At 40.5% G+C, this 24,902-nt stretch overlaps 1 protein-coding gene across 2 annotated transcripts in view; it reads right to left on the reverse strand.

The window, feature by feature from the left end:
• GRXCR1 (glutaredoxin and cysteine rich domain containing 1) overlaps window positions 1–24,902 on the reverse strand; it is a 67,137-nt gene that overhangs the window by 31,537 nt on the left and 10,698 nt on the right. The window contains exons 1-2 of one of the 2 annotated variants that reach the window (XR_010601484.1): window positions 18,297–18,435; window positions 16,903–17,061 (exon numbers count right to left, since the gene is read on the reverse strand). The exons of the other annotated variant lie outside the window; for it this stretch is intronic. The gene's annotated coding sequence lies outside the window, so the exon portion shown is untranslated. Of the gene's footprint in view, window positions 1–16,902; window positions 17,062–18,296; window positions 18,436–24,902 lie in introns of those variants that run through there. 2 annotated transcript variants of the gene reach the window in all.

Genomic DNA, 24,902 nt, shown 5'->3' on the forward strand with positions numbered 1-24,902 from the left:
CTTCCCCTGATCTGCCATTGTTGGAAGTAGATGCAATCATCAGCAGACAAGGGGGACTGGGAGTAGCATGAGAAATACTGTGATATAGGGTTAGAGGATGGTGCAGGTGAGTTTGGGACAGGGGAGACAGCAATGGAGACAAGGAAACAAGGGAAAGACTTAAAAGGGAGAGGAATAGAATGAGGGGGGAAAGTTGAGTTGCAGAGCATTGAAGGAAGGCTGGTGAGAAGAGATAACAGAAAAATGTGAATCAAGCTAGTGAAGAGAGAGATGGTAAAGAGAAGAAAGATAAAATAACAACATCATGAAACTTTTGTTTTAAAAAAAGTTCGATAGCCAAAGTAATTGTGTGATAAAGTCTGTTATGAAATCCAGGAATCCTCATGTTTTAATATTTTGGAGAAAATTTTTCAAAGCAGTGAAGTGCAATGGTTTAGCTGCACACCTATCACTAAAGTAGGAATCATGCTGTTTAAATACCACAAAGCATTGGAGAATATGCCTTTTTTAATAACATGTAAACATCACATATAAATACCAGTAATCTGTTATAAACTCCATGAATATCTTTGAGAATAATGTATTGTGCTCTGAGATACACCAAAATACAGCATTTTCTGTGTTTAATATGTTAAGCATTTATGATGAGTAGGTCATTAAATTCCCTGAGTAGTGTGAGTGTTCAGATCCTCCACATAATATTGCAATCTCTGTCTACTGGGCCTGGCATAGACTCAGACTAGTTACTTAGAAGTTCAAGGGTCCATGTCCCCTTACCAGTCACAGGAGCTGTTCTGTCCTCATTCAATTTTCGCTTTCTCTAGATTGAAATCTGATATAGGAATTTTTAAAATGAGTTACTAAGCAGTAATAGGTAACTCACCCCTTACAGGTGTTAACAGGATAATCTTTATTCAGCACTGTTTGCCCAAACCTACAGACTTCTTTCTTACCTATTTTATGATGGTTTTTACTAGGTGCCCGTAGAACCTATTTTTCCACCCTTACTAACATTAGATAATTTCTTACTTCTTGAATGGTCCCATTTAAATAAATGGTAACATTAGCAGAGTAAGGAACTGTTCAGTGTGAACAAGGACATCAGAATCTGCCCTTGAATGATTTTCTTATGAGCTATCTAGCCTTGTAACACAGATATTTGCTTACTGCTGCTCTGTGTGGGCCAAATTCAGAGGAGATACAAATGCTGGTCTACGTTACTTGTCAATACATCCTCCTGATGGTTGCTATTCCTGTGATACAGCTCTGTCTTTTTGCCCCCTCAGTGTGAAAGTGACATCAGCTTACATTCACACCTCAGTATAATTATACCACCAATTGGTTCACTTCTGAATTTAGTCCTGTGTCTTTCAATGTACTTATCTTTTTCCCAGTACTGAGTGTTTCAAATAATATATGGCTTTATATTTTGTACTTGAGCTAAGGCACAATATCTTATCTGCTGCATTTGATGGTCTGGAACAATATTTTGAATCATTAATGCTGAAATGTTACCACCAATCTTTAGTAAATATGAGATTTCTTAAGGTTCTTAGTAGGTTGGTATATATCATTTAAATAATTCCATTCAAGCAATGGCAAAATGCTTCACTGATGCATATAAATGACTGACACTTTCTTCTCAATCTAAGAATATGATCTTGCCACATCTCAAAATGTTCTACTGAAATATGTACCCTCTGGCCTTGTAATTAGATGGTATCAGGTTGGCACAGGTATCTACTATCCACTGATTCTTCTGAAGAAGAAAGTCACAGTACACCACAAGATCTGTGCCAGAGGGGTTTTATTAGGTGAATAAGCACTTGCAGCTGATAGTGAATGTTACACTGAAAAAAATATTTGGCCAACATTTTCATTCATGAGCCTAAATTAGGCTTTCGTCCACATGTTGGCATATTTTGCGGCCTCAGCTGGTAAAATTCTCTGGAGCAGAAGGCTGTGGGCTTAAGACTACCCAGACTTGGGAATCTACCCATTACTGACAAAACAGTGCGACACTGGTTGTGCTGTACCATTAAAGGTGCCATCCATGTGATGAGATGCTAAACCCAGGTCCCTTCTGTCTGTCATTGGTGGCTGTCCATTTGAAAGTTAAAGATATAATGGCATCTTTAAGAAAGAATAAAATAACTGGCTTCCTGACCACCATTCCTTTTCTCTCAATAAATAGTTCCTAACCTCCACTGCTCTCTGAGAGAGAAGAAATTGCAAACAGTAAGAGAGAGAGAGAGAGAGAGAGAGAGAGAGAGATACTGAGACTTCCTATGAGTTCATCAAGATCATACTTAGTCATCACAGTATCTCTCTTATTATTTGTGATGTGCTTCAGTATAAAATCACTTTCCATTTCATTTAGCTATTTTCAAAACCATGCAAAGAACAGTATTAATTCCAATTCCATGATATGTTAATAGGATTTGTGTCTTCCTCCCATGTACAGTATTTCAAAAACATAACCCTTTTTCTTATACTATACCTATATATCTATTTTGGGTACTATGATAGATATGGTGAGGTTCTCTAGCATCTGAGCACCTCACAATCTTCAGTGTATTTATCTTTGTGACACAGCTGTGATGTAGGGAAGAACTCCCTGTCTCCATTCTATAGGTGAGGAACTGAGTCATAGAGATGCTAAGTGAATTGCAGGAAATCTGTGGCCAAGCAGGGACTTGAACGTTGATCTTCCCAGTCCTAGGTTAGTGCCCTAGCCACTAGATCATCCTGCCCCTCTAGAGCCTCCTCCTACAGCTCTTGGGAACATAGTCCATTTTCTTGCATCTTCCTATTTTATCTGTGTGACCTGGTACCTGCAATACCAGGTCAATATGAATCTCAGATCTTACCCAATAATCATGCAGATGGTCCTTTAGTAACTAAAAGACTAAAGGTTTAATAATAAAAAGAAAAAGAGTTGCTGTGGTTAAAAGAACAATATACAAACAGATATGCATAAAGGTCTTTGGTCAGTTTCATAGCAGAGATAGTGAGGCTGCTGATTTGTAAAAGTCTTTCTTATAAGTTGAGTCCAGTTTATAGTCCAATGAGCAGTCCAGGTGTAGAGTCTGTTCAAATTCTTCCATGAGAATTCCAGGGTAAACCTGGAGACCTCAGACTTTTAAGTTTAGACCTTCCCTGTTAAAGTTTAAGCAGATCTGAGATAAAAAGGATCAGGCCTGGGACTTTTCTTTATAGTCCTCCAGAAAGCTGATAAGCCTGTTGACAGCAATTGTCACAGTAGGACCCTCCTAGGCAGTGCAGATTGTTGCTTTGAAGCTAATCTATTTCCTATGCATACACAGGTAAGCTAGTTGTATTCATTAACATAAGGCAATTAGCCATTCAAACAATCAAGACAGTTCATTATAGCATAGATAATTAAACTGAAGATGATGCAGATAATATTATGAGTTCCTACAGAATCTTATTACAGTATTATGCAAGGCACTGAATTTAGCCGAATAGAGTGGAAATCCATCTACAGTATCTTGCATCTTTGATCTTAAGGTTAAATGAACCATCCACATGCATACTATAAGGCCATAAAGACATGAAAGGGAATTAGCATCCACAAGTAATCTAGTTACATTGTTAAACTTCTGACAAGATATAGGTAAACACAGACAAATACATTTAGCATCTATTCTTGATTCTCTGACAATACAGGCAAACATGTTAAAGATTCAAGTCTACTTAACATGGCTTTGATAACTATCTACGAGAAATAGCCCTGTTTACCTTTCAGTACCCTTTGGATATGCCCTTAAGGGTTGCTTCCTCAGTGTTACAATCTTTATAAGGTTTGTCCCCTCACAATTACTCACAGACAGTAGTATAATTCAAAAAAATAGTTGCTATACTACTTCAGTACAGATTGGCATACAATACATCCTTGCTGGGCAGTAGAGTATCAATAATAAAACATGTTTATAAAACATATGATATGGAAGGTTGTACTCCATTTTTACATTTAAGACAACTTATGTCTTTTAGGGATATCATAAAGGAAATGACTGTAATAATAGTGTTAATATATTATATGTATATTGCACCTTTATCTCAAAGAATCCCAAACCATTTTAGGAATTTAATGTAGTTTTCTGACGGAATTATGATTAAGAATGCTGAAGTTGTGTGAGTAAGCAATCAAAAGACAAGAGATTAAGATAAAGCTGCAGGGGCTGCCTCTCCACAAACTGCATCTGTGTCTGCAGTATGATTTAAAGTGGGTGACATTTTTTTGACAAAACATTCTTTGGTGAATTTTTCATTTTGGAAAAAGAAACAAAGACAATTCTGAAAAAACTACATGTTTCATTTTGACATTTTTGAAACAAAACATTTTGTTCTTCGATTCGAAACAACTGTAGCTTTATTTTTTTAAATAATCAAAAACATTAAATGCTCCATATCATAATGAAACATTTTGTTTGACCAAAAACATTTTTTTCTCTTTTCAGTTTGCAAAAATGTCTAACCATTTTTTTTACTTTTTTTTTAAATTGCCGACAAACTGAAAAACCAATTATTTCCCCAGCTCGTATTATGATCCCATGTTATTTCTCAAATAGTTCAATGTAATATCATACTGTTTTTGGCAAACTTAAATTCACCAACATGTCTTGTAGGTCAGAGTGCATGCTAACAAAAAAGATGTGCTTTCAAGTAAGAAAAAATACTTGAAACACCAATGCAAGGGACTAGAGCATGGCCCTTCACTTTCCTGTCATCCATAAGATGGAGTTGTCACAGTTTCATGGCAACAGTACCTGTATTACTCCTCCGTGCTCCACCAAGGGCATCCACTTTAGGCTTCTAACTCCCAGGGATCAGCTCTCCTAGGCAGACACCTGCAGCCACTCCCTCCTGACCAGGGATTTAAAAGCTGCCCAGCTCCTTGCCTTACATTGTGATATCCTCAGCAAACCAGAGTGACTGAAAAGGGCAATGCCTGTGCTTTGCTTTCTCTCCAAGAGCTATGAACATTGTATTGCCTGCAGTTACAAGTTACCACACAGCTCATTCTAAGCACGCACGTTTATTTAAGGTAAAAGCATTATAAAGGAAACATATTAAAAGAACCTACACGCATGCTAAAATACTTACCTGAGGTCACCCCCAACTCCAGCCTAGGGCTTTGGCTGATTTTAGTACTTCAAAAACTACAACTGGGTTTTCCCCAAGCTTACAAGTTCATCTGTCTTAGATCCAGGATCAAGGCTGGGCAGATCAGTTGCTCCTTTATACAGCTCAAGCCTTTGATCTTGGCCTTCTGTAACAGGTAACCAGCAGACAATGACCCTCTCCTCAGGGAGTAGCTTCAAAATGCTGGGGTTTTGCGTAACTGGAGTTGAGGAATTTGCATGAACTTCTCCCTAGGAATTCCCCAGGAAATCCACTTTACACTTATTATCCCTTCTTTGATAGGATAACGAGTCTTGTGGATAAGGGAGAAGCGGTAGATGTGGTATACCTAGACTTTAGTAAGGCATTTGAAATGGTCTCGCAGGATATTCTTATCGATAAACTAAGCAAATACAATTTAGATGGGGCTACTATAAGGTGGGTGCATAACTGGCTGGATAACTGTACTCAGAGAGTAGTTAGTAATGATTCCCAATCCTGCTGGAAAAGTATAACAAGTGGGGTTCTGCAGGGGTCTGTTTTGGGACCGGCTGTGTTCAATATCTTCATCAATGACTTAGATATTGGCATAGAAAGTGTGCTTATTAAGTTTGCAGATGATACCAAACTGGGAGGGATTGCAACTGCTTTGGAGGACAGGGTCATAATTCAAAATGATCTGGACAAATTGGAGAAATGGTCTGAGGTAAACAGGATGAAGTTTAACAAAGACAAATGCAAAGTGCTCCACTTAGGAAGGAACAATCAGTTTCACTCATACAAAATGGGAAGAGACTGTCTAGAAAGGAGTATGGCAGAAAGGGATCTACGGGTGATAGTGGACCCCAAGCTAAATATGAATCAACAGTGTGATGCTGTTGCAAAAAAAGCAAACATGATTCTGGGATGCATTAACAGGTGTATTGTGAGCAAGACACGAGAAGTCATTCTTCCACTCTACTCTGCGCTGGTTAGGCCTCAGCTGAAGTATTGTGTCCAGTTCTGGGCACCACATTTCAAGAAAGATGTGAAGAAATTGGAGAGGGCCCAGAGAAGAGCAACAAGAATGCTTAAAGATCTAGAGAACATGACCTATGAAGGAAGGCTGAAAGAATTGGGTTTGTTTAGTTTGGAAAAGAGAAGACTGAGAGGGGACATGATAGCAGTTTTCAGGTATCTAAAAGGGTGTCATAAGGAGGAGGGAGAAAACTTGTTCACCTTAGCCTCTAAGGATAGAACAAGAAGCAATTGGCTTAAACTGCAGCAAGGGAGGTTTAGGTTGGACATTAGGAAAAAGTTCCTAACTGTCAGGGTGGTTAAACACTGGAATAAACTGCCTAGGGAGGTTGTGGAATTTCCATCTCTGGAGCTATTTAAGAGTAGGTTAGATAAATGTCTATCAGGGATGGTCTAGACAGTATTTGGTCCTGCTATGAGGGCAGGGGACTGGACTCGATGACCTCTCGAGGTCCCTTCCAGTCCTAGAATCTATGAATCCCAAAAGTCCATATTTGTCTGGCACATTTTCAATATAGTCTTTTGAACTTCTAGGTCTGACATTTGTCACATCTCCCCCATATAGAGGTTACATACAATCCTAACCCACAATAATCCAAAAACTTAATGCAATAAAGTCTTTCAAAGATATTGCAGGAAATTGTCATATCTATCACAGGAGTAGCACTTCACATATCACTAGGCTGGAGCACTTCCAGTTCAAAGGCTGCAATTGGCTCCTCATGGTCTCATTCCTTCTCACCATGCACATCTCCACAGGAACAGGCCACCCATTGTCCCTCAGTGATTTACCAATGGCCACAAAATGAGCTAATATCAGAGCATGGACTAGCACTCTGGAATTCATAGCTTCCTGCTCCTGGGTCATTAGATTCTGCTGCCCCTGACTTCATAAACTCATACACAAATTTACCACTACTGGTATGCAACCAGCTCTAGCGAGGAATGCAGTTTGTATTTAACAATACACAACAATGTTTAAGGACATTAAACAAAGCAAAAACACATATCTAATTAAAACTACAAGGAGGATGTAAGGCAGGCAGAATGCATTTACCCAACTTGGAATTTGTCCAGGACATCATTTGTAATGATGATCAAATTACAAACAATTACTAACAGTATTTTCCCACACCTGGCTGGACTTTATTTATGAAGAGTCCACTCCCTAAAAGCACCATCAGTATTTTCTTTTTAGTGTAACACATTACTGTGTGCTTCATGATTTATTCCTTTCTACATATTCTGATAACAGAGGGATATCACTTCTGGCTCTTTACAGCTTCTGGGTGAACCATAGGTACAACAGAGTGGGTATCTGTAATCTATTCCTTAACCTTCCAGTAACAAGGCCATGGCTTTTGACATACTTCTCATCTCTCTATCTCTAGGAACACTCTCCTGGAAATGAAAATCTGGTATATAAGAAAGGAAAACCACTCTCTGGTCCTCCCCTGCATCAGCCTGGAAACGAATATTTGTAAAGCCAATTTATAAGTATTGCTCTCCATTAAAACACAATAAAAAGAGAGAAAGCATGTAGTAAGGACAGAATGAGGAGAAACAAGAATTATAGAAAATAAATTAAAATAATTCTGTTCTCAGCAGCTCACATGATGCACTTGAAGAGATTATTCCATTACAGCATCTAGCAATCTAATCTATCATGCCATGCTCTGATCTGCCGTATACCACATGCTCTCCTTATTCAGCAGGATAGGCCTCTAGCTAAACAAGTTGCAGCTAGATTGTTTTGTAAAACTGCTGAAGTCTCCATTAGCTAGCCTGACATTTAGGGCTCAGATTAAGACATATATTTGTAACTCAGCTGTTTGCTAGCTGAGTGCTTTTCTCCTCCACATTTACAATCTTAATCATAATAAGGAATCTCACCCTTCACTTCATCTCCAAAAAAAACCATACTGACTTAACACAAGCAGTGGTATTTCTAAACCGAAAGCAGTCTAGCCTGTTTTCTGAAGCACAATAGTATATTTGATGGATGGTAAAATATAAGCATTTAGAGGGTCTTTGTAAAGACTTCAGAGGCCCAGTTCAGGCTTCAGTGGATTACTGCCTCTCTACACCAGCTCCTAGTATGGCCCGTTGTATTTATTTCTGGAAGGAAATGACTGCAGTAAGGTGTAACAATGAACAAATTATTGTCATGAAAACAACAGACTTGAGTGAAATTGCCAAAACGCAGCTAATTCAGCAATTCAATCTTATTTTCAATACAGAGCTCTCATATACAATCCTCTTAATGAGCTATGAAAAATCTTCAGATATTAAATTCCTTTTCATGTCCTGTTTACATTCACAAATAGCTGGAAATGTACTCACTATCTCTGTATTAAAGTAGTTTCCTAAAATGCTACTTATATTAGTGAGTGAAATCTAATTATAATGCCAATTGACATAAATGCCTTCAGCTAAAACAGGGTTTGGGCAAACTATGGTCTGCAGGCCGGATCCGGCCCATCAGGGTTTTGGATCCGGCCTGCGGGAATGCCACCCTCATGGCGCCGCGGGGCTAAGACAGGCACCCTGCCTGCCCTGGCCCCGGCCCTGTGCCGCTCCCAGAAGTGGTCAGCACCACATCCCTGTGGCCCCTGGGGGAGGGAGGGCAGAGTGCTCCGTGCGCTGCCCTTGCCTGCAGGCACCGCCCCTGCCTGCAGGCACCGCCCCCTGCAGCTCCCATTGGCTCGGAATGGTGAACTGCAGCCATTAGGAGCTTCGAAAGAGATACCCGCAGGCAAGGGCAGCGCGCAGAGCCCTCTACCCCTAAGAGTGCCTGTCTTAGCCCCGCAGCGCCATGGGGGTGGCAATCCCACAGGCCGGATCCAAAACCCTGACAGGCCATATCTGGTCTGCAGGCCGTAGTTTGCCCACCTCTGTTTTAGTTGTAAAGGCATTTATGTCAATTGGCATTATAATTAGTTTTCACTCACTAATATAAGTAGCATTTTAGAAAACTACTTTAATACAGAGATGGTGAGTATGCTTCCGGGAGCGGCACGGGGCCAGGGCAGGCAGGCAGCCTGCCTTAGCCTCTCTGCGTGCTGCTACCGCCCTGGAGCCGTGCAAGGTAAGCGTTGCCGGGCCAGATCTCGCACCCCCCCTGCACCCCAACCCCCTGCCCGGAGCCCCCTGCCACACCCCTCCTGCACCCCAATCCCCTGCCCTGAGCTCCCTCCCACAATCTGCACTTCCTCCTGCACCCCAAACTTCTGCCCTGAGCCCCTTCCTGCACACCGCACCCCCTCCCACACCCCAACCCTCTGCCCCAGCCCTACATTCATGGCCCTGCATGCAATTTCCCCAACCAGATGTGGCCCTCGGGCCAAAAAGTTTGCCCACCCCTGAACTAAAATGTAGTCAAAAGGCTGTCTCAAGTAAATCCAAAAATAGATATTAGAATCATCTGCTTAACATTCTGCTTCTTAGTTATTTGATTATACTAGCACATGCTTTCTCATTATTTAAAACACTTCACTATTGCACAGATCTCTGAAATGAAATTTGTTAGTCTCCCCACCCTTGTCATAAAGCTTTTAAAGACACAGAGAGAAACAGAATAAGGCAGTACAAGGAAAATAGCATTAAAATGTTAAAGCCAGGCTAATGATCACACTAACAGCTTTTTCGCAGTTGGCCTCTATACCCTTGGAGAAATAGATAGATTTAAATCTCCCACTCCCAATACAAAGAAAATCTGTATAACTACAACTACATTGCCAAAATTCAGACACATAATTCACCATCAGTGCAATTCCACCAGTGGTAATGGCAGCGGAACCTGTGTCCATTGGAATTTCATCACCCACCAGTGAAATGTTGCCAAGACTGAAATATATTGTGGTTACTGTTGAAAAGCTCACAGCGACACTGCACAACAGTTTAGGGCAGGAGGTGAAGAATAATTTATTCAACTGCAACTACAGGGCATATTTTAAGTAACAGACTGGAATTACTCAAACCGAATTTTAAACATAGCATATGACAACACTTCTTTTGCAGAATGTACATTGGGAACGTACACAACCACAAGCAGTTAGGACCTACTTTTTTAATATTACTACAGGTACATATTATTTATCTTATCTTAATCGGATTCCTTAGTGATGCAAAGTGTGGATCCAGATCCAAACTTCTTCCAGACTTATTAGTGCTTGGATTCAGGATTTCAGTTTGGTACCACTACTTGCTAAAGTTACTTTCATTTCCTTAACATAAGAATGGCCATATTGGGTCAGACCAAAGGTCCATCTAGCCCAGTATCCTGTCTTCCAACAGTGGGCAATGCCCCAGAGGGAATTAACAGAACAGGTGATCCAAGTGATCCATCCCCTGTCGCCCATTCCCAGCTTGCTTGTGGCAAACAGAGGCTACAACCTCAGCCCATCCTGGCTAATAGCCATTGATGGACCTATCCTCCATGAACTTATCTCATTCTTTTTTTAACCCTGTTATAGTCTTGGCCTTCACAACATCCTCTGGCAAGGAGTTCCATAAGTTGATTGTTCATTGTGTGGAAAAAATATTTCCTTTTGTTGATCTTAAACTGGCTGCCTATTGATTTCATTTGGTGACCCCTAGTTCTTGTGTTATGAGAAGGAGTAAATAACACGTATTTACTTTTTGCACATCTGTCATGATTTTATAGACCTCAATCATATCCCCCCTTAGTGGTCTCATTTCCCAGTTGAAAAGACGCAGTCTTATTAATCTCTCCTCATATGGAAGCTGTTCCATACCTCTAATCATTTTTGTTCCAGTTTTCTGAACCTTTTCCAATTCCAATACATCTTTTTTGAGATAGGGCAACCACATCTGAAGCGGTACTCAAGATGTGGGTGCACCAAGGATTTATATAGAGGCTATATGATATTTTCTGTCTTATTATCTATCCCTTTTGTTAATGATTCCCAATGTTCTGTTCGCTTTTTTGACTGCCACTGCACATTGAGTGGGTGTTTTCATAGAACTATTCACAATGACTCCAAGGTCTTTTTCTTGAGCGGTAACAGCGGTAATTTAGACCGCATCATTTTATATGTATAGCCGGGATTATGTTTTCCAATGTGCATTACTTTGCATTTATCAACATTGAATTTCATCTGCCATGTTGTTGCCCAGTCACGCAGTTCTGTGAGATCCTTTTGTAGCTCTTTGCAGTCTGCTTGGGACTTAAATATCTTGAATAGTCTTGTGTCATCTGCAAATTTTGCCACCTCACTGTTTACCCCTTTTTCCAGATCATTTATGAATATGTTGAATAGGACTGCTCCTAGTACAGACCCCTGGGGGACACCGCTATTTTCCTCTCTACATTCTGAAAACTAACCATTTATTCCTACTCTCTGTTTCCTATCTTTTAACCAGTTACCAATCCATGAGAGGACCTTTCCTCTTATCCCATGACAGCTTACTTTGCTTAAGAGCCTTTGGTGAGGAACCTTGTCAAAGGCTTTCTGAAAATATAAGTACACTATATCCACTGGATCCCCCTTGTCCACATGCGCGTTGACCCTCTCAAAGAATTCTAGTAGATTGGTGAGGCATGATTTCCCTTTACAAAAACCATGTTGACTTTTCCCCAACAAATTATGTTCATCTATGTGTCTAATCATTTTGTTCTTTACTATAGTTTCAGCCAGTTTGTCAGGTACTGAAGTCAGACTTACCAGCCTGTAATTGCTGGGATCTCCTCTGGAACCCTTTTTAAAAATTGGCATCACATTAACTAATCCTCTAGTCATTTGGTACAGAAGCTGATTTAAATGATAGGTTACAAACTACAGTCAGTAGTTCTGCAATTTCGCATTTGAGTTCCTTCAGAACTCTTGGGTGAATACCATCTGGTCCTGGTAACTTATTACTGTTTAGTTTATCAATTGTTCCAAAACCTCCTCTCAGGACACTTCAATCTGGGACAGTTCCTCAGATTTGTCACCTAAAAAGAATATCTCAGGTTTGGGATTCTCCCTCACATCCTCAGCCATGAAGACCGATGCAAAGAATTCATTTAGTTTCTCCACAAAGGCCTTATCATCCTTGAATGGTCCTTTAGCATCTTGGTTTATTTAAGATTTTTACTTCATTTGATTCTATGCTTTCTTTCACATATAGTGCCACTCCCCCACCAGCATGACCTGTTCTGTCCTTCTGATATTTTTGCACCCTGGTATTACTGTGTCCCATTGATTATCCTCATTCCATCAAGTTTCTGTGATGCCTATTATATCAATATCCTCATTTAATACAAGGCACTCTAGTTCACCCATCTTATTATTTAGGCTTCTAGCATTTGTACATAAACACTTTAAAAACTTGTCACTTTTTAGCTGTCTGCCATTACATGATGTAATTGAATGGGCCTCTTTTTCATTTGACTGATTCTCATCAGATCCTACCCATATTTTATCATCTTCCATCCTCTCCTCCTTACTAGGACATAGAGAATCTTCTTTAATAGTTCCTCCCCTAAGAGATTACTCTGTCCAAACCACATGCCCCTCCACACCTGTCCGCTTTCCCCCAGCCCTTAGTTTAAAAACTGCTCTACAATCTTTTTAGTTTTAAGTTTCCTTAACTATATTAACCATACTGTGAAGAGAATTGGTCAGTTTACATTGACTAGTGTGAGTAATGATGTAGATCAGTCGGTTCTGCTTTTAGCAGAACCAAGATAATATTGTATATGAATCAACTTGAGGGAGATAACCTTTTGTCATTCTATTATGAAGATATATGATATATATGTAACATATTCCAGAATGTGGCCAAATACCATGTGAGAGAGACAGATTGTATTTCTGGCATTGGTCTCCTGTTCCACAGATTGAGAACCTCTCATTACTCAATGGCGGGCACTCTAGTTCAGTGAGAAGTAGCAATGACAGGATCAGACATAGTCCAGTCTAGTCCTCTTTGGTTAACAGTTGGTTAGCTAAAATGCCAGATTTTACAAGAAAGAGAAGGGAGGGCAAAACCAGAGATGAATGGGTATTTATGTAAGCAAAATCAGGGATATAAAGACCCTGCCGTGAATCTATATACAAAGAACAATCTTTGGCTTGTATTCTTTCTTGTAGTAACATCATGTGACGTTCATAAATACAGTTATTTAGAAATGGCTCTTTTGAGTCAGTTTACAAGAAAAAGTCTAAACAGTAGAAGCCTTTTTTCCTGCATAATGAAGCTGTTCATGGAAAAATGCTACTGTATCTAATTCAAAAGCTAGATCCATATGCCACATTTAATGTTAACAGTATAAACATCTATCTTGTACTTTGTATATCATCATCAGATCTGAGTACCTGTCTTAAAAATTAGCTTTGTATGGCATTTGAGTTTTCCAGCTTTCCCCAGTAGGCCTACTCTGTTATGCTCTTGCTTTATGCATCAGTGTGGCATCCACTGCTTTTCCTCTCTTTTCCAGGCCAACTTCAGTTCTTAGGTCTCTATTGCCTAGTTTTGCCCAGGAGTCCAAGAGACATCCTTCCACTGCCAGTGCAGCCAGTTCACAGAAGGCTGCATCCTCTCTCTTATCTCCTTTTCCCTTCCTGATTGTTCTCTCTAGCTGGAAGGCTTTCCCTCCCATCTTGACATTTCCAACAGCTGTTGATTTTCAGCCCATCTATAGCTCAGATGATTAAATTCTTTCTTCTTGTGCCAGCCCAGTCATATAGTAAACATCTCAATATCCAGGTCCACATATATTATTATTATTAAGCACTGGAATAAATTGCCTAGGGAAGTTGTGGAATCTCCCTCATTGGAGATTTTTAAGAGCAGGTTAGACAAACACCTGTCAGGAATTGTCTAGATAATAATTAGCCCTGCCATGAGTGCAGGGGACTGGACTAGATGACCTCTCAAGGTCCCTTCCAGTCCTATGATTCATCAGTTATTACACAGCAGCTCCAGATCCATCACACCAGCTACCCTCAGCTGCCCCTCAGCCACTTAGCTGCCCTCTTGAAAACCCTCCCAAACCCAGATGTCCCCAGCTTCTCTCTCAAGCTTTTCTTTCTACCTCCACAAAGCTAGCTCCCCCCTCCAACTTTCCCCAGTCACCCCATGAACACCATTACAAACCCAGCTCTTCTCCCAAGTTATCCAGCTACCTCCTGGAAACCCCCATAATCCCAACTGTTCACAGCTACTCCCTCCCCACCCCAACCTCTACTCCCAGCTTTCTCCAACCACTGAGCTTGCGCCCATCTTTCTCTCCTGGACACTTGCACAAACCCAGCTTATCTTAGCTACATCACAGCTTCCCTCAGCTCCCAGTTAACTCCCTCTTCTCCCAGATACCTCCACAAAATAACTTCCCTTAGCTGCCACCCAGCTTCCCCAGCTACCTTCACCCTCACAACCACTACTACGGCTCCCCACCATTTTTATCTTCCACCCAGACACTCCACAAACCCAGCTGCCCTGACTTTGAATGCACCCACATACTCTCCAGACACCCTTCAGTACACACCCATTTGCCACTGCTGTCAGATTTGGTGCAGCTCTCTGCCCCCACCACTGCTTGGTGCAAGGTATATTGCTGTTAAGCTGTAGTTTATGGTCGTATGTAAATTATTTGCAAACATACAAATTATTTAAAGAACCAATATGTATTTTTATAAATAATTTGTATAAATCTTGGCATCTATGAAACCTCCTGAACTGGCAATGGCTCTAATGGACCTCCCCCTGCTTCCCTAACCCCTGCATGCAGAATATTACTTCTGGCAGGAATAACTTCTGTTGTGCGCAGACTACACAGAACTGCTTATGGCCAAGATGTGTGTGCATATGAACGCTGTTTTGGCTGCATAACTGTGCGCCCATTTTGGAATCCTTTGAGTTTAGTTCCTGATTGTGGCCTAAGTTCTCAGGGTATTTTAAATGTGCCTTGACTCCTGCTGAATGTTTACCATATCATAGAACAAACAATGTTCTATACTTCTGTAAATGATCCTTGCAGGTTTTGATGTTCACATTTCATACGTGAGAAGGGAGGGGGGAAGAGGTTGAGTTCCTGCCTTTGCAGCTGTCATTGTTTAACTGGAGACAGTTTTCTGAAGCTGATGTTAGCAGGACAGCAGCATAACAGCTTAGATAGTGAAAGATGCAATATGCATTTTTGCAATAGAAAGATAGAGACAGTTTAGAATGTATGGAAAGTTATGGAGTAAAGCAAAAGGTGTAGAGACACCATTGCAGAACTTATAATTTTTCATTCCCCTGTCTCTGATCACTAACACACAACATGAAGATAGCGAGCTAGCAGAGTGTTAAGTACTTGGAGATGTAAAGATGATGTTAACAAACATTAACATTAGTTAGTCTAAGAGCAGAGGAAAAAAACTCCACTGCATGTCAACTTAAGAATGGTTGCTCTCAGGACATTAAAAATGCATGCCAGGGTGTGCATAGCATATGCCTGTCTAAACTTGTCTACAAACAGTGAAAGATGAAGGGTTTAAACAATGGATCACATATGTGGCAATTAATTAGGATGTTAATATTAATTATAACTAGAGCTAGCTAAAATTTGAGACAACTCTTTTTGCCAAAAAATAATATAGATTCAGGTTGACTGAAACATTTCACAAATTCATGTAGAATTCATCAAATTGGTTGATGTCAGATGAAACATTTTGTTTTAGGTCAAATGGAGAATTTTGTTCAAACAAAAAATGATTTTTTTCCCCCCAACTTTTTCAGTTCTCTGAGAAATGTTCATTTCAGGTCAGCCAGAATAGAATTTGTTTTGTTCAGCTACTGAACTGAAACATTGTTTTTTGCACAGCTCTAATTATAACATTCTAAACAATATCTAAATGTTGGGAATACTAAGAATCAAAGGTTACCTTCATAGCAGAAAATGTAATTTAAATTCTTACTACTTAATGTGTTACCAACTGATGACGAAGTTTGTGTGTAGGGGTGTGGGAAAAAATGTTGGCTAACTATTTTATTACTATTTATCAGATTTTCCTTATTCCTCTGCATTTTCTGATTCTGGTCAGGATGAGAAGCAGAAGTGCTGGAAATCACAAAAGACAGCAGGCACTTAAAAGATTTTCCAACACAGTTTGGAAACTAAAGGTGTATGTAGAATTTAGATAAGTATCCAGACTTTTGATTGCTTATCCAAATATTCAGAAAATTGCCTGTCACTATTTAATCCTGAGTGATTAAACATTATAGCAACAGGTTATCTTCCTTTTTTTAAATTATACACAGGGTAAAATTTCTCAAACTTGCTTAGTTGTCCAGCATGAAAACATTTCAACCTGCTATTCACTCAGGTTATAATTATAATACTTGGCACTAACATCATACCACTTTCCATTAGAGAACTTTAAAGCACTTTATAAACATTAATGAATTAAGCCTTAACAGCCCCCCTCTAGTACAGAACCCAAGTCTCCTGATTCCTTGTCCTCTGCTTTAGCAATAAGACTATATTTCTGCTCATTCATTTATTTGTCCCACTTTACAGCACAGATTAAGCTTGCATATCATAGAGCACAAGGGAACCTTGTGCTGCTTGTGTCTTCCTCCAGCACATGCTGTATCACATAGTGGAACATTTCACACTGCAAGGAAGCATAGTTGTACTACTATGGAGCACAGATAGTGAATGGCAGTCATAAAAAATACTATACCTACTTTTCCCCATTTCTTTTCAGCTTATCAGTGTTTTTTTTTTTAAAAAAAAACACACACCTGTTTGTCCTCAAGCAACCAGCTGAAGTTAGAGAAGGACACTGTTTCTTCTTCCTATTATATGGCATGGTTCTCTGCCTTGTAAAAGAAACCACTCTCTCCCTTCTGTCGTCTTCCAGCCTCCTATTCTTTCCCCTTCTAAGATATATCCCTTATACCCTAAACCTCAGCAAAGATTTAGAGAGATTAATATCATAATAATACATACGTGAAACTGTGGCTTAGCCACATCACGTTTAAACATAACCAGGTGCAGTTTACTCATTCAGTGATCACTATACAGATCTCAAAGAGCTGACTGCATTTAATTTAATTAAAGGGCATTACTGCTCTGTGAAAATGAAATACAGAGTGCTGAGCTCCCTATTATTGTGACTCATCATAATGCTGGCCAGAGGAAAGTATGCTGAGGTGGTAAGAACTGTGTAATGTCGAGCAGTTGTTAGGTTTCTTTTCTCTCTCCAAGACGTGCTTAGTGTGCTTTATCTGAGCCTGGCTTTTAACATCCCAGAGAAACATACAAAATGCCTGTATGTGCAGTGTTCCCTGACTTCATATTTATTTGCCAACCATTTGAGATACCTTATTTTAATTAAAACAAGTGTCTTTGCTTCTGTTAGAAACCCTCTAGTGTCATAGATAGTAATCAGCAAGTAAACAAGCAGTTGCCAGTAAAGATCTTATCAGTTGAACTTAGCGCTGTTGAAAATTTAGTGTTTTCTTTGGCAGCTGATCCAGCCTTTCACCATGGATTAATTACACTCCAGGATCAGTCTGTCTGGCATAGCAAAACAACTTTTGCTCATCCAGTGCAAATGAAAGACTAAAGAAAGCAATGGGGTTACTGAAATAAGGTGTTACTTCAGACTGCTACATGTGCAATCAATAATAGAGAAAATGTAAAATTTTAACCCATTCTTCACACTTTACTCTTCCAAGCAACAAATTCAATCACTGAAATCAGTTAGAGTTTGGGATTGGTCTGGGATATACCCCTGAGTTTGTAAATTTGACAGATATTAAACTTTTTTAAAAGTCAGCTCACATTTTACAAATATTCCCATGAGCGGAACCTGCAACAGGACGAACAGAGACCATGAAAGTAATTCACTATAAAATAAAATGGCAAAACTAGGTCCATAGTAGGTTGTACCTAGTATATTTAATTTCCATTTCTAAATTTCTGCCATTTACATGTAAAAGGATCAGCTATTTTTTTCCCCTCAGTAGTTGTAATATACAATGTGCCTATTATTTAAATGATACCTTATTGGTGAAAATGTTAATCAACTGAGCTAAAATGTAATAATAAACAGAAAACGGGCACCTTTGGAAAAGCTGAAATTTTCATGTTTACTGCACAGTTATTGTAAATAAAAATAGTAATACTTTACCCACACACAACAGAATTCCTCTCAAAGGATCCCAAAACCCTAAGCAAACATTAAGGACTTTCACATTGAGATTTCAATAAGACAAAGGATACAACTGGACTAGGTTTAGACTGACAAGGTGCTGATAAAGTGTTGACTCAGTCCTGAGTCTGCAGTGGTTGTGCTGCACCTTATTGAACTAAAAGCCCAGTAGTGAAGAAAAAGGACCTCTTCGAGTTATCATGTTAGAGGATTTCAGTCCCCTTGCCACTTACTTAACATAATTGGACCTATACCTCTCAACTGTTCCTCATGACTTAATAATACCCAGAACTTGGATACCCCCTTCATCTTCAGATTAACTAATTCATTAACTAATTACATAGTCAATCCTCCCTATTTTTAAACCTAAATTTACCTCTGTATCACACATGCTGGTGTTGCCTCCTTTTTCTTGTAAATTACATCTCAACAACACAACCACAAATCTGAGGTTATAGGACCAAGGCTTGAGGGTATTTTATGCAGACATAAGACCCATATATAACAACGTGAACTGTCTCTACATTGGACCCAACTTCTCCTGAGGTTGGATGGCTCGTTATGCAAGCTGGGGCAGACTGTGCACACACTCATTTTGTGAGAGCAAGACATGGAGCATCTGGCTAGGCCACGGGCCTTGTGCCTGGGAGAATGTCTAGACTAGGATAAAAGGTGTGAGGGGTTTAAACATACTAGCTAGCATGCTTTAACTAAAATTTTAAAACCCTACTGTAGACCGCTCAAGTTGTATTTTAACATATGTTGGCTGATTGACATGGACCCCAGTAGTGAGCCAATGGGGACCAGCTAATACATATTAGAATTCAATGTACAGTGTCTACATGAGGGTATAAAACATGCTAGTTAAAACATGTTAGCTAACACATTTTAAAAAACAACTACACCTTTTATCCTAGTCTAGACATACCATGGGTGGAGGGAGCAATTGGGCAGCCACATGGGCCCTATGCAGATACCCTCGGAACACTGTATCTCACAACCGGAGTAGGTTTCTGTCTGCAGAGCCTGGGTAGTCCAAATCCACTGGATTCCATAGATGTGCCTGGTACAAGATTTGGCCCTTAAAAAATCTTACATGTTTTTTAAATTAAATATTTTTTTAATTTGTTCTTCCTACACTAATTTTTTAATTTGGTTTTCTTCTGTGTCATGGGGATACCAGGCCAATGGTTTGGAACTACTCCATATGAAGCCAGGCATGACTCTGGTGTAGCATGCCTCCTCTTTTTGAGCATACTGTCTCCAGAGCAAGAAGTTTACACAGTTTTGACCTTCCTGTATCTGACCTTGGAGCATTCAGCATCTCCTTCCACACCATGCACTTCCCGCAGCAAGTCGGCCCGGTTGGGGCTCCCAGGGAAGCCAGAGGGTCCTGCACCCCAATTCTCGGCCAGCATGTAGAACAGAAGGGTTTATTAGTTGACAGGAACACAGCATAGAACAGAGCTTGCTATCACAGAAATCAGTGACTTTCAGCCAAGTCCATCTTGGGGAGTCGTGGGCCAGGCGGTCTGGACTCCCCCTTTTCCAGTCTCCCCAAGCAGACTGCCAGCTTCCAGCAACCAGATCTCAGACACCTCTGTTGTTCCTCCTCCTTGTCTTTGTCTCACTTCCCAGGCAAAGAATCACCTGGTCTTCACCAGGTTGCATCCCCTCCTATGTCTCAGGTTACAAAGGGCACCGAAGTCATAGCATATGTGCAGGCAGCTGGAGCAGCCTCACCTGCCCCAGAGGTCTCAGCCAAAGTCAACACCCCCGAGGTATTGGTGCCGCACACAGGGAATCTGAGGCACACACAGTATTCATGCAAACAGTAAAACTCACATAGGCTCAACAGTAAGACTCACATACAACATAACAAGGGAAAATCCCCACTTTGTCTCACGCTGTGCCTCATTTTAGGGCAATGTCCTACACTGTGTCACATATTTGAGTCTTGAGAGATTTGACTGCAAGTGGAGCTACTTAGGTTATTCAAGCCACCTAAATATGTGCTGTTCTCCTTGGAGCACTAAGGCTTCCTTGGGATATAAGTCATCCTTGAATCCACCCCATACAAAGAATTTCTCTAGCAGTGCTTTTGCAACCCCATGCAGTTCTCTCTGAAGCAACTGTTCAGCAGTTCTTGAGTTGAACTTAACCACCTCTGCAACAGTTTCCCAGTACTATTTCAATTTCACAGACTGGAACTGGAAAAGACCTATTAGGTCATCTACTACATCTCCTTGCTGTGCAAGATTGTTCCCTACAGTGCCTTCTTGAGCATTTTGTCCAAACTAGCTTTAAATGACTACATTGGCTAATTAAAGAGAGCTATAAAACACCTAGATAACTGTGAAATTAGTGCAACAAATATTCACAGCCTCTGTAAAGGAAAATTATATCTCTTGAATCTACTAAAATTCTTTAAGCATTTCAACAAAATAGTAGAAAAAGGAGAACAGGGAGGTATAATTTACTTGGACTTTCAAAAAGCCTATGTCTATGCTACAAAGTTCTTCAGAGTCAAATCCACACCCCGAGTGACATAAGTTATACCAACTTAAGTGCCAGTGTAGAGCATCTCCTGCCAACATAGCAACCGCTTCTCATGGAGGCTGGAGTTTTTATGCTGATGGGAGAGCTCTCTCCCATCGACTTAGAACAGTGGTGGTCGGTAATATGCTGGTGGGCTGTGAGACAGTTTGTTTACATTGACCGTCTGCATGCATAGCCACCTGCAGCTCCCAGGGGCCGCGGTTCACCGTTCCCAGCCAACGGGAGCTGCGGGAAGCCACGGGCCGCAGGGACATGCTGGCCACCGCTTCCCGCAGCTCCCATTGGCCGGGAATGGTGAACCACGGCCACTAGGAGCTGCGGGGAGCCGTGCCTGCAGATGGTCAATATAAACATAATGTCTGGTGGCCCGGCAGCAGATTACCCTGATGGGCCCGTGCCGAAGGTTGCCGACCCCTGGTATAGTCACTCTGGACCCATCACAGAATCTCAGCTTTCATTCAAAATAAAAAATAACTTTCTTGCCCTTATGGTTGCAAAGAAAAACTTTAAAATGTGATGTGACTGGAGTCCCAGGAATGCCACACTGAGGTTGCTCAATCAGGGCAAACTGCAAAGAATGGGGCAGACAATCCCCCAAACTGGTGGCTATTCTGATACTTAGATCCACCAAGCTAGCAACAAAACAGCTATAATACCATACTGGTTACACAGAAGTCCAAAACACAGTTTCCTTTAAAGCAACCCAGCCTTGGGCTTTCTCCCAGACAGCCAAGTCAAATATAATGAGGATTATTGAAAATCTTGTTCATCACATAAAAAGTTCTACCAATTCTAAAGGATCGGACACATTGCCAAGCAAGTTAATGAATATTTCAGATCTTACCCAAATACATGCTCACAGCCAATTCTTATTGACTAAACTAAAATTTATTAAAAAAGAAAAAGAACAGGAGTACTTGTGGCACCTTAGAGACTAACAAATTTATTAGAGCATAAGCTTTCGTGGGCTACAGCCCACTTCCTCGGATGCATTAAAAAAGAAAAGAGAGGGAGTATTGGTTAAAAGATCATTAAAAATATAGACATTAATATAGTTCTCAGGTCAGTTTCATAGTAGAGATGGTGAGCTCTAGAGTTGCAAAGAGTTCTTTCTGAATTAGTCGATAGGTTTAGTTCAATGTTCAATATCAGGGCAATCCAAAATGAAATTGGAGACCTCAATCTTGTGGCTCAAGCATCACCCTGATAAAGTATAAGCAGGGTGTATATAACATAAGGCAATTGCTGGTCTCCCACCATTTGCAGATGATTTGCTTTATACTTCAAAGAGAAATCCAGACAGTGATATCACTATATTCGTAGTTCATTTAAATGTTAATATCTCCTTTTGATCTCTGAATTAACAGAATAGAGTGATAGATAGGAACTATTTGGTTATATTGTCAACCTCTAGCTGTGTGTGTGTGTGTGTGTGTGTGTATATATATATAATACACACAAAACTCGATCATTATCTACTAATATGTCTCATGTCTCTAAAGTTTGAATCTGGGTTAATTAGCCTGCTAATTATGTAACCCTTTCTGGCCCTTTGTCACATGTGACTTAAGTGTAACCAATACTGTGATGACTCCCTGAGTTTGCAGAGAGCCTGAAACAATAGCTGCAAGAAATGTGAACTTCCCCATTCAGCTCAATGGTGTGTTAAATGTAATGCCATTGGCAGGTAGGCTCAAACCTGAGATCTCTGGTGCTAAATGCATGAGCCTCTATTGCATGCACTAAAAAACACATGCTCTTAGTTAAGGCTGTAGCAGGCTCATTAATCTCTAGATGGTTTAGGTACTACTAGAGGGGGGGAAGTACCACATCAAGCAAGCATGGGTTATATTAACTCCTAGATACATTGCTCTGCAGATCCCACCCATATCACCACAACCAAGAACTCAAGGTGTGGCAGAAAGAGAGGAATGCAGTGGGCCTGGCCACCCACCCATGCAGATACAACCCCAATGCTGGGGTAAATAGTGGGGCCACTGCCTCTCCAGGGAAAGAGAGGGAACTCCTGCTGCGACCCCTGCAGCTCTCAAAGGGAAAGAGAAGCCCTGCTACTGTTCCAGTGGGGGATATAAGGGCCCCTTTGCTGCTGCTCTTGCCTATCTCGGAAGGGAGAAGACTTTCTCCCTGCAACCTCCACTCCAGGTGGGTGGAGAGTCATGATGCAGGGATGAGGCTGTGGTAGCCATGTGTCATGGTGTGCCTATGGTCCTGGATTGCTTTCATCCATCCTCGTTACTAGAGAATCGCCAATCAGGGTTACAATTAAAACAACAGAAATACATGAGAGAACAATATCAAAATGGAAAAAAAACTGGATTTACTGTTTTCATAGATCCTAGGGGAGAGGGACAAATATCCTCTAGGGAAAAGACTGTCTGGCAAAGTGTTTGTGAGAGTTCAAGGAAGTGTTCTGATACTTCAGTGATAGGTGCTATAGAAAAAAACTAAAGAAAGCGGATAGATCACCAAGCTTCTCAGTGGCACCTAAATGAGTAGCCTGATTTTTTTCAAAAGTGTGAGGACCTAGCTCCTCCCACTGAAGTCAGACTACAGACAGAATAAAATCTTGAGCTGAAAATTTTTTCAATGTGGGACATTGTCCCTATTTTTATATCTCTTGCCTTCATGTATCATGCATGCATGAGAGAATTTTTGAACAGCTGAGGATGTGATGTCTCCACACTGTACAAGGTTAATTACAGGAACACAAGGTGCTGTAAGTGCAGATGAAGTAATTTGCACTTAGTTGCGAATATTAACTGTAAAAATGCCCTTCTAGCCACCAAACAGTCGCACGAAGAATGTGTGACAATAATTCTATCTATCATGTCTAATCTCAAAAATGGGTGCTCAGCGATAGACTTCTACATCCAGATCTAAACCTCTACATCAGTAGGCTGGGTTTCAAAAGTACTAATCACTCAGCAGCTCCCACAGAACATGGGAGATGCACAGGAATCCATCTTCTGAATGAATCACTTAGGAAGTATTTGCTTTTGTAAATTACTTTTTCCTTTGGTGCTTGTTTTTTGGAGGGTTTATTTGGGAGGGATGTTTTTTTGTTGAGACTGGTGGCTGGTCTTTGGGTTGGGGGGGTTGAAATGGGTTGTGTTTCTGTTTTGTTGTTTCTTTGGATGGCATTGGGGGTTGTTGTTTATGGATGCTTCAGTTGTGCATCAGCCTGATTGAAAGAACCTAAACTGTAACTTTCAAGAAGCATTAAGACCTATGATTGGTGGAGGGAGGTGTGGCAGTGTTTAAAGTTGTAATTTTTCACCAGTTCTGCTATTCTGTACTCTGGGACATTCTGCATCTGAATTGAAACACAAAGGCAACTGTTTCACAGATGGCTCTGCAGCAGGCATACTTCTCTTGCAATAAAAGATGCAGTACATGGACAGCAGAAGCACATCATCATTCAGTTACACACACAACACTGCATTTTCTTTTTAAAGATTATGGCCTCAGTCACAGGATTAGAACCTTTGTGGGGGTTCTGACTGCATTCTATACCACATGAACTGTGTGAACAAGAAAGATTTTGTAAAAATAATTTACATATAACCAGCTGCTGCACTTCTTTTTAAGCCTTAGTTTTTCTGTGGGCTTCTTTTGAAAGTATTATCACCCATTCAGTAGCCACCGATATTCCATACCAGGGGACAACCTGATACAGAAGGATTTTATGGATAGGACTTTTGCATTGGTATTTATTGATTGGTTCAGGGGTTCATAAGTATGAGACATGATATTGTTTGTTGCTGTAGACCTGTGCACATATCAGCTGAGGACAAAATTTGCATGTTTCTGCGGGAGGAAGGAGGGCAAAGGAAAGGTTGTGTGGTGTTTTTGTGGTACAGCAGACATTCTCCTCATATAGTATTGATGGACGGTGTCTCTGGAGATCGCTAAAAGCAGAGTTGTAGTATGGTTGTTTAAATGCTTCCCACAACTTACATTAGATATGCAGATGGCTTTTCTGTCATCTTTCTTGTCGTGTGTGAA

Source organism: Chrysemys picta, chromosome 5, assembly GCF_011386835.1.
Source record: "Chrysemys picta bellii isolate R12L10 chromosome 5, ASM1138683v2, whole genome shotgun sequence".
NCBI lineage: Eukaryota > Metazoa > Chordata > Testudines > Emydidae > Chrysemys > Chrysemys picta.